We start from the raw sequence: 9,343 nt of genomic DNA, 5'->3' as shown, positions 1-9,343 counted from the left end.
ACTTTTTCTCTATGAATTTTATAATTCTTTTAAATTCTTTTAATTATTCTGTAGCTATAAAACCACATATTACTTATAAGAGAAGAAAAAAGGCAGTTCAGAAATAAAGGCATAGCCAGACACAGAATAGCAAAACAGTTCAAGAGGGACCACACAGATGAGAAGTCAAGAGCCACAGAATATTCCTACCTGGATTTTTATCTCATGTATTGTTCCACGTGCCAGTGAATTTTCTGTGTTCCTGCAGTGTAAAAAATTATATTTGCAGCAACACTTGTGCAGCAGTGAAAGAGTGTATCCTAATACCCATGCATGAGGAACAAACTACATTTCCAGAGACAGATGAATGAATCACTTCAAATAGACTCACTGCATTACTGTACCTAGTTTACTCTCTGGCAAGGACATCGTACTTTGAACCTCACGTGTTTTGCCCTGATGTATGTGAGGATTGTTTTGAAGCTGAAAGAACTATCAACTCTCCTCACTGTGAAGCTAATGTGCAAGCACAACAGTGGTAATTTCTATATGTGCTGCTGCTACGTATTCTATTTTGTGAGAAAGTGGTGGTATTTAATATTCTCTGGATTGCAGCCAAAGATAACTAGTTTAGTATTAAGATTAGTTCACCACTGAATCATTAATATTTGATTCAAGATATGTGTAAAAACTGTCAAAATGACTATTCAAGGAAGGCAGAACCTCTGTATAAACTGAACTTTCAGTTCATTGTAAATATATACAGAAAAAATAAATGATATGTCTTGCTGTTATACATAACATACAGGACTTCAGTAAGACTATAAGGCAATGAAAAGCAGAGAAACAAAAATTTGAAATGGACACAATCTGCTGGTACAGATGAATTCTCCTTATAATGTATTATCAAAAACACAAGGATCAAAATATATGTCATATATAGCAATGCATATGTCTGCTGCCCATGCTCTTGATATTCTTTTAAGTAAGCATTGTGTTTTTGTTCCTATGCACAAATCATTTCCAGCAGCGGTTTCCAGCACAAGGGCAAAATGCGTGGCAAAATCTTGCTCCCAAACCCACTAAGCAACTGCAGGACTCCTGAGATCTTTAACCTGGCATTCAAGAAGAGCAATACTGCAAGAAGTAATCTACTGCACTGTAGGGCCCCCCCCCCCCCCATAAGAATCCCCTATGCAGAGCCTTTTGAGGGAGGAAAGCATTTTCAGTTCCACTGTAAAGAGAGAAATTCAGCCACTTGCTCAAGATCTGTTTGCTGTGGAAGAGGATGTATTCAACACTAATAACCAAACCATTCTCCCCGGAGAAATTACTAAGGGTGATGTCTCATTACGTCTGAGCAAGCTAACAGGCAGCAGAATTTGAGCTCCATAAGCAGTTCCATGGTTTAAGCATTTGTATTCTTCTTGAATCAAAACAAAATATCACGTGTCCTACATTTTCCACAAATGTTTAAGGAAAACTAAAAATCTGAGAGAATGAGGCTGAAAGAGGCATCAGGAGACTGTGCACCACCTCACCAAAAGACAAACATCACTTATTACTAATGTCATTTGTGGCATATTTGTCTCACCTGTTCTTAAAAGTATCCATGAACAGCAATTTAATGGAATAATGCTTTCAAATGAAAAAGCATTTTTTTTCTTTTATGCTTTCTAGCTAAACTATATGTTAAACAAGGACTTCCTACTAAGGATTGTACCACTCTACGTCCTAGTAGGATTACAAATTCAGGATTATTCTTTGTCGTTCAAGGATTTGCATTTATGGATTAGGAGACTGGAGAATCATTCTTCATATTAGGAAGCCTTTATGGAATTAATTTCAAAAGGGCGCATTTCATCTTATCTATCTGAGATTGGAATAATGTTTTTTTTTTCCGAAAGTGTCATTTCTTTCTATCACCTGTTTCTGAGCAACTAGCCCAGATACACCTGTTATGGACATTTAAATTTTGAAGGGACAAACCCTACCCCAACTCACCACTGTGATTATTGGATATTATTTCATGAAGTACTAACTCTACAACAGGAACATCAGTCCTAGATGAACTTACCAATTGAAGTAGTATTGCTGCAAATCACACTTGGATATTTCACCACCAACCTCTACGCGCCACTTGCTGTGTAAAGTCCTTTTGAACAGTAATTCCCCTGCCAGCTTGAGCAGTATTACAGAAGAAAGAATTCTCAGTGTCGCAGCAGGTGAGGCAGTCCTTAGTCTCTAGTTCTTACTGATTTTTAGAGGAGTTCTTGTTTTAAGCCTTTCTTTATAGAGTTATGAGTAGTTTCCTATATATATGTATACATATAAATATATACATATCCAGGAAGGGGAAAAATGGGTGATATTCAAGTAAAACAATTACTGTAGGTAAGTTTCCTGTAAATATCATTTATAGCTATAAGATCTTGTTTAGGACTCCCATTAAAGAAGTAAAAGTTAAATATTAAAACAAAAGACAATGTAAGTATAAGCCTACTGTGTTTTGAAGTGTACCTAACACACATACACAATGGCTGCAATTCTTTTTTCATGTCAGATTAAAACAAATCTTTAAAGGAATTTGGTTATATTTCACATAAGCTTTCTACTGCACAGTGACTTTCCTGCTCTGTTTATTTTTTCCATTAAGCTGTCTCAGTTGGGCTTTATTGGCACTTCCCAGGTCTGTTAGGTAATCTTTGCTTAAAGATTCTGCTCCTCCAGTTTGAATAGGTGGACTGGGATTGATTACTCTGATTTATTCAGTGCTTCTGCTACCGCTGAGTGATATTTGTAGATCTGTTGGCAGCAAATCCTGGAAGAGGGCTTTCATAGGCTTTCAGATGTTCTGATAGGCTTCCAAACTCCTAACGATAGGTATCATACACATTTACCGGCTTCAAACCTTGTGGCCTGATCTTGTATTTATTATGCATCCAAAACTCCAGTGGCACAGTATTCCAGTCCTGGAACCAGACACCTGTGCAAAATGGCTCTAATGCATGACAAATCATCAGGCCGCCTGCTGATTTCACAAGAATTTGAGTGCTTTTCAGTATTTTCTCCCTGCTTGCCTGTTCAACTGCCTTGATGCCTTTTTTCAGCATTCTGCAGTTTGGAAATCATTTTTCCAATCCTATCGACATTTTGCATTTGGTTTTAGACTGTCTAGACACAATGAGTCCTAGCTGAAAAATTTGTCTTGAAGAATTTAACTGCTAGGATTCTAAATTGTTCAGAGAATAATTTTATTTTTCAAAAAACCCTAGTAAATGTTATTTCTCAGAAAACACCAAAACTTGACATTATACCATTACTGCTCTATGGTAATCAAAAGAAAGTGGGTGGTGGAGCAGGGGGGTTGAAAGATAGAACATTCTCTAATCCTGTGATATCAGAAGATAAACTTTAAAACTGGGAAAAAATTATAGTAAAGAAAAAATTAGTAATTGCATAAAAAACAATCAAGGAGAAACAATTGTAATTACTTTGAATACATTTTCTCTAAAACAAACAATTCTCTGCAGTTCAACGGTTCCTTGGGTTGAAATATTATGTGGGTAGCTCTCTGCAGCTACAACTAGAAAGAGAAAGAACAGATAAATCGTCAAAAAAACAAATGGCAAACAGGAGTTAAGTGAATTTCTAAACTGGCTCTTCAACTTAGCAGATATATTAATTATAATAATGCAATCATTGCAACTTTAGCAATAATATAAAAAAGTGTGACACATCAGCTGAGCTAAATTTTCAAGAAGTATTCAAATATTAAACATGTCATTTATATATATTTTGGTAAAGAATGCTTAAAAAAAAGGCAAGTAGTTGAAAAACAGCTATTGCTTTTTCTGATTAACATACAGTTCTGTCAATATTTTGATTTCTTTCAAAAAATTCATTAACTAATGTAGTGAGTGAATTTATAGTAATGATAATAGAAAAAGCATAAGGGGCTTATATAGCCCCTTCCTATGCCCATCTGCCACAGTAGTTTGCCCATTCCAGTTTACATGGTTCCAACCTTTACCACTTTGATGGAGCTGATTACCCCTTTTCTTTATCTTTCCACCCCAGTTTAGTAATACTTTCTATACATCTTCCTGATTTTAATCTGTCAAATAAAATGTTTTCAGAGACTTACAAGTGGAGATATAAAAAGAAAGCAAAGCATGGAGGGGAACAGAGGCAGAATAATCCTGTTTGAACAGGTGCACAACACAGAGGTTTTCCAGGCAGCTGGTTGGACTCAATCTCACTCCAAGTCTATTAAACCCTCATGCCTCCTGACTTAATGAGAACATATTTTCTGTCTAGCTTGGCATCAGCAGGTCTCTACTTCCCTCCTGGATGTGGCAAATTCTAAGATGAGGATTTCTTTTAATGCTATTTGATTAAATTTGAGCTTCTGTAAAAGTAATCCTGTTTCTGCTTAACACAAAAGTAATCTATGAAGAGAAACATACAATGAACTGTTCACTTTATTACACTAACTCTGGAGAGGAAGTGTTGTAACTGATAGCACAGGCATAACTAAAAAAGAGAAAAATGGTACTGAAGAATTTGCCACACATGGGAACTTTAAAAAGCCATTTATTCTTTTGAGGATGTGCAGCATAGGGAAATTAAAAATAATCTGTAATTAGGAATGTATCTGTAGAACCCTGTGGCTCACCATCATATTATCTGGGGACTCAAGTTGGTAAATTTTTATCTTCCTTAATCTGTCAATGTGAGCAAGTGCTTCCCTATTATAGATACAGGGAACTGAGGCATCACACCAAGGTACCCAACATCACAGACACTTTATGCTAAGTCAGGAACTGAAGAGAGATTGACTTCTTGTCTTATGCATGCTACTCTCTTACAACTCTCAGAAAATGTAAATTGGAAAATAATATCCAAATTATCGTGGGTGACAGCTGAAAGAATAAATCCATTTATATTTACAGAAAATGACATATACATTTTTTGCAGAATAACTAACGTCCAATAACACTCATGAGATGCATATCCATGTACCACTTCTACTGTAGTTTGGTTGTAAGGTTCTTAATGTTTTTGGCAACGTATCAACACTATTTATTTTAAACTTCAGATTTCTACGATAAAGTAGAAATGGTGTTCTTCTCACACTGTATATAGTAATAAGCCTACAGGTCCTCAACAATCTCTGTTAAAGCATACATAAAACCTAAACCATTTTCTTCTTCATGAAACTATTTTGCTAAGTTTATAAAGTTGATTTTCTTCCATAGTTCCCATTTGAACTTTTACATGTTTTATTTTTGGAATAACACATCCAATACACAACACATTTTGGGAATAGCACAACCAAATACACATAGCATTTGCCACAAAGCTTCTTCACTCTATATCTATAATTTCCTCTATATTATTGAAACTCAAATAACTACAAATTTCACTGCTTACTCAGCTTTCACTACAGTTCAGTAGCTGTCCAATTTAATATTTTAAGAAAAAGCAATTTTGCAGCAGATATGATGCTTCTGATTTATTTTGGACAAAGTAAATTTTACAGAAAGTAGATGGCAAAATACTGAATTATACATGCTCTATCATTCTATCTTTTCCTCACATTAACAGAATTTGAATAAGCATAATAAATTAGAAGTATTTCCCTCATATATTAGCATGATTTTGTACCCTTGTGGTTATTTACTGCTTCACAAGCCATACACAATACAGTAAGAAGAATAGCAAATATTGGATTTTACCAAAGTTGAAAGAAAAAATCTTAACAGAAAAATCACAGATTTGTAAACCTGAGGTTTCTAACAACTTTTGTGGAAAAGGAAGAGGGATGTTGCATTCTCTTTTTATGAAAAGCACATGATGCAGAAGTGTTCACAGGACTTCACGTTTCTTAGCTAACATACTGCTAAAGTGAAGATATAAGTATAGCAGACATGCAAAGGTATTCCAGATACTGGTATTCAGCTGCTGAAGATTACAAAAAAAGCACTCATGTCTGGATTGTTAAGGAGGCAGATTATTACAGAAATAGTAAAAATAGTAAAAAAAAAAAAAATTAAAGCCATGAAGTAAGACCGCAGGAAAAACTGATGGATCTGAATAGGCCATTGGCACTATTTGGGAGAGATGTTTGATTTATGACTAGGTAAGGGAATATGGGATTTTGGGCTTTTAAATAAGCCTCTTAGCCTTAAATCGTTTGGAGAATGTACTAATTTTGTAGTATATGTACATTTTGCAGTCATGGAAGAATAGTACCTTCCAAGTGAGAGAACAAAAGATGCATGTTAGGACCAAATTCCCGAAGTAGATGCTTTCAGAAAAAAGTGATCTGTTATTTAAGTTAACTCATCAAAACTTATAAAATTAAGCTTTTACTTGAGACATTGTATGCATTAAACAGGTTTGCAGTTCAATTTAAGGTGAAAGATAGATCTGTAGTTAAAGTATGATGATTAACTATGTGATTAGTGCCTTCAGAATGAAACATTGGGGAAAATTTCTCTGCTACATAATGGAAGCAAATTTGATTACATGTGCAGACAAACAGAGATGATAAGATTGAACAGAAATTGAAGAATGCTTGAGTATGGCTGGCCCAGAGAAATGGGGAGAAGCATTGTTATGAAAATGGCATGTATTATCAGGTCACAGCATATCTCCATTTAGCTTTTCAGGACACCCAGATTAGGAAAAAACCAAAGGATGGCCTATATCTACACTAAAACAAAGACTTAAGGCGTAGTGGGAAGCAGGACATAGCAGGAAGACTTAGCAGGAAGATAGACCATGTTTGGTGCCTTGAAACATTGAGATAAGACAAACGACAGTGAGTAAATCCTAATACACAGTGGTGGGATAAGATGGAGGGATGAAAGGCTATAATCACCACCAGCTCCAAAATGGTGAAGGAGAAAAAAAAAAGAAAGAAAACAATCACCAAAAACACCCATATTTTAAACCAGGACAAGCTGACCAAAAAAAGAACCACCCAGGAGGGAAGAGACGGATTCACTAGCTGGTGTTCTTTGTCCTCCATCTGACTGCATGAAATTGTGGGAAAATTACTTTACTACAACCATTTTTGTGCCTGAACTTTGAGCAAACCTTCTGGACAAGTTTTATGAGTGTGTAGGTATAAGAATATAAGCAAATGAAAACGGTTTTGTTCTACAACCGTCACCTTCCTCCCCAAGATCTCACTTTGAGAGTTGCTACATTTTTGCTACAATGTCACAACAGCTTTTCCTTCACAAATAGACTAAATTCTACAGCAACATTAACTTATACTTTGGCAATGACACCTCTAACCTTTCCACTCCTTTTTATATACTGTCATTGTTCCCCCACCTCCGTTTTGCATCCATCCTAAATGCTGTTTTCAAGAGTAGGACATTCATTCACTACGTTTTTCAGATAGATGTGTCTTGTTCTCAGGGTACAGCAGGCAACTTGATATTATTGATAAAAGATCTGTAATGTGACACCCTCAGTCATCATTCCTCTTTCTCATGGCGTTCCACGGTCCCACAGATGCCAGGATATACTTTCCAATGCATACAGGATAGTGTGGCTTATAATATACAATATCATTTATTATTGTCTCCTACAATATCAGTCTTCCTTGCTGTGAGTAGAGAGCTTGAATGTTATCAGCCTTTGCACAACTGTTACCTGGAGAAGTCTGAGAAGAGGGAGGTATTGCTACTAGACAGATCAGTGAACAGAAGAATTCCCTGCCCCCATGCATCCATTTATTTTATTTATTTTAAGGATTATATTAAGAGTGAGGTGTTACTTTGCCCTCTCTCTATACGGAGCCATGTTTTAGAAATGGCAGTGTTTGGGGGTTTTTTATTTTGTCATTTTAAAGTTTTTCTTAAGTCTTCCCCCCCCCCCCCCCCCGCTTCCCCTTCAATTATCACATGTTATCCTCAACACAATGACACAACCCCTCTGGACCATGCAGCTCTATTAGACTTCTCTTTTCACAGATTTTACAAAAAGGATAGTTTTGTCATGCACATTTCACTCCCTCCCCCCCAAAAAAACAAAAACCACACACTCACTGGTTTATGCAACTGAAGTGATACACATCCTCATTTAATTTTGAACAGGCAAAGAAAAACAGAGGCTCAAGCAGTCCTAGGTGACCATTTTAGCATGATCTAAACAAAAATAAGATGTATAATTTTTGATAGACATTTTATAAAAAAGTTGACATTTTCAACTTAGACTCCCCAACCTGGGTTTTTTTTTCTGTATTATAAGCATACCAGGCCACTCTCCTCTTTTATTAATTCTCATTTGCCTCTAAATCATTAAGATGAGCGTAAACTATGATTTAGGTAAGGGATAACAACTTTTATATATTTAGAGACCACTATTTCTGGTTTCAGGGTCAGCAAGAAGTCTGGTAAAATCATGACTGCACTAAACCCACCTGAGATTCGCACTTTCCCCATCCCACCCAGCAAGAAAAAACCCAGGCAGCTCTCCTTATAAAAACAGCCGTTGGGACCTGCTGGGACTTAGTCTTTGCTCTCTGATCACCAGTCGGAAATCTTAGCATAAGAACATCTCTTTCTCAGAGGGAACAAGGGGGCATTTCCCAAATCCATCTGCCTTCATCCATTTATGACACTATTTTTGAACATCTTCCCATTCATGTAGTGAAAAGCACATTGACATGCCAAAAAAAAAATAAAATAAAAACCCTATAAGCTCAGAAATCAAATTTATATTTATATGAATTTACACAAATTTATATTTATATTGGGATCTATCATGAATGCTGATGTTTGATTAGATCGTAACTCTGAGCTCTCTACTTGACTTAGGGCCTATATTCCTTCCCAAAGTCAACAGCCTCCTTTTATTTGGAGCTTTCTTCTACAGGTTTATCGTAAATAAAATTGCTTGTACTTACACATCTCATAGCACAATGTTGGGATGTTAGCTACAGCACAGAAAGTTCTTATTTTAACATAAACAGTTTAATTTGTTCAGCATAAAAATTTAGTCTAGAGTCATGTGTAATTACCACAATTGTTTAGCTTAATAGGATGGCAAAAGCATTTGATTAGCATATTCAGATTCTTTAAAAGCTTCAAATACACACCCTTAGGTTATGTTATATTTGCTAGGTTTTTCTAAGATTATGGATATTCATATGAGAATCAGATGTTTGCATAAGAATAAGTGGTATTAATTCTCCATACAGTATTGAACAGATCACTGTTTTAGTTATATTATGGCTGTTAGCTTGAAAAATGGGTGTCAGATTATCTTTATTGTCCTCATGGCAGCAGCTCTTCATAATGAATATACATCTAACTGCAGAAACCAGAATATCTTGCCCTCA

This window comes from Struthio camelus, chromosome 2, assembly GCF_040807025.1.
Source record: "Struthio camelus isolate bStrCam1 chromosome 2, bStrCam1.hap1, whole genome shotgun sequence".
NCBI lineage: Eukaryota > Metazoa > Chordata > Aves > Struthioniformes > Struthionidae > Struthio > Struthio camelus.
Note: the sequence above shows the minus strand (reverse complement) of the source record.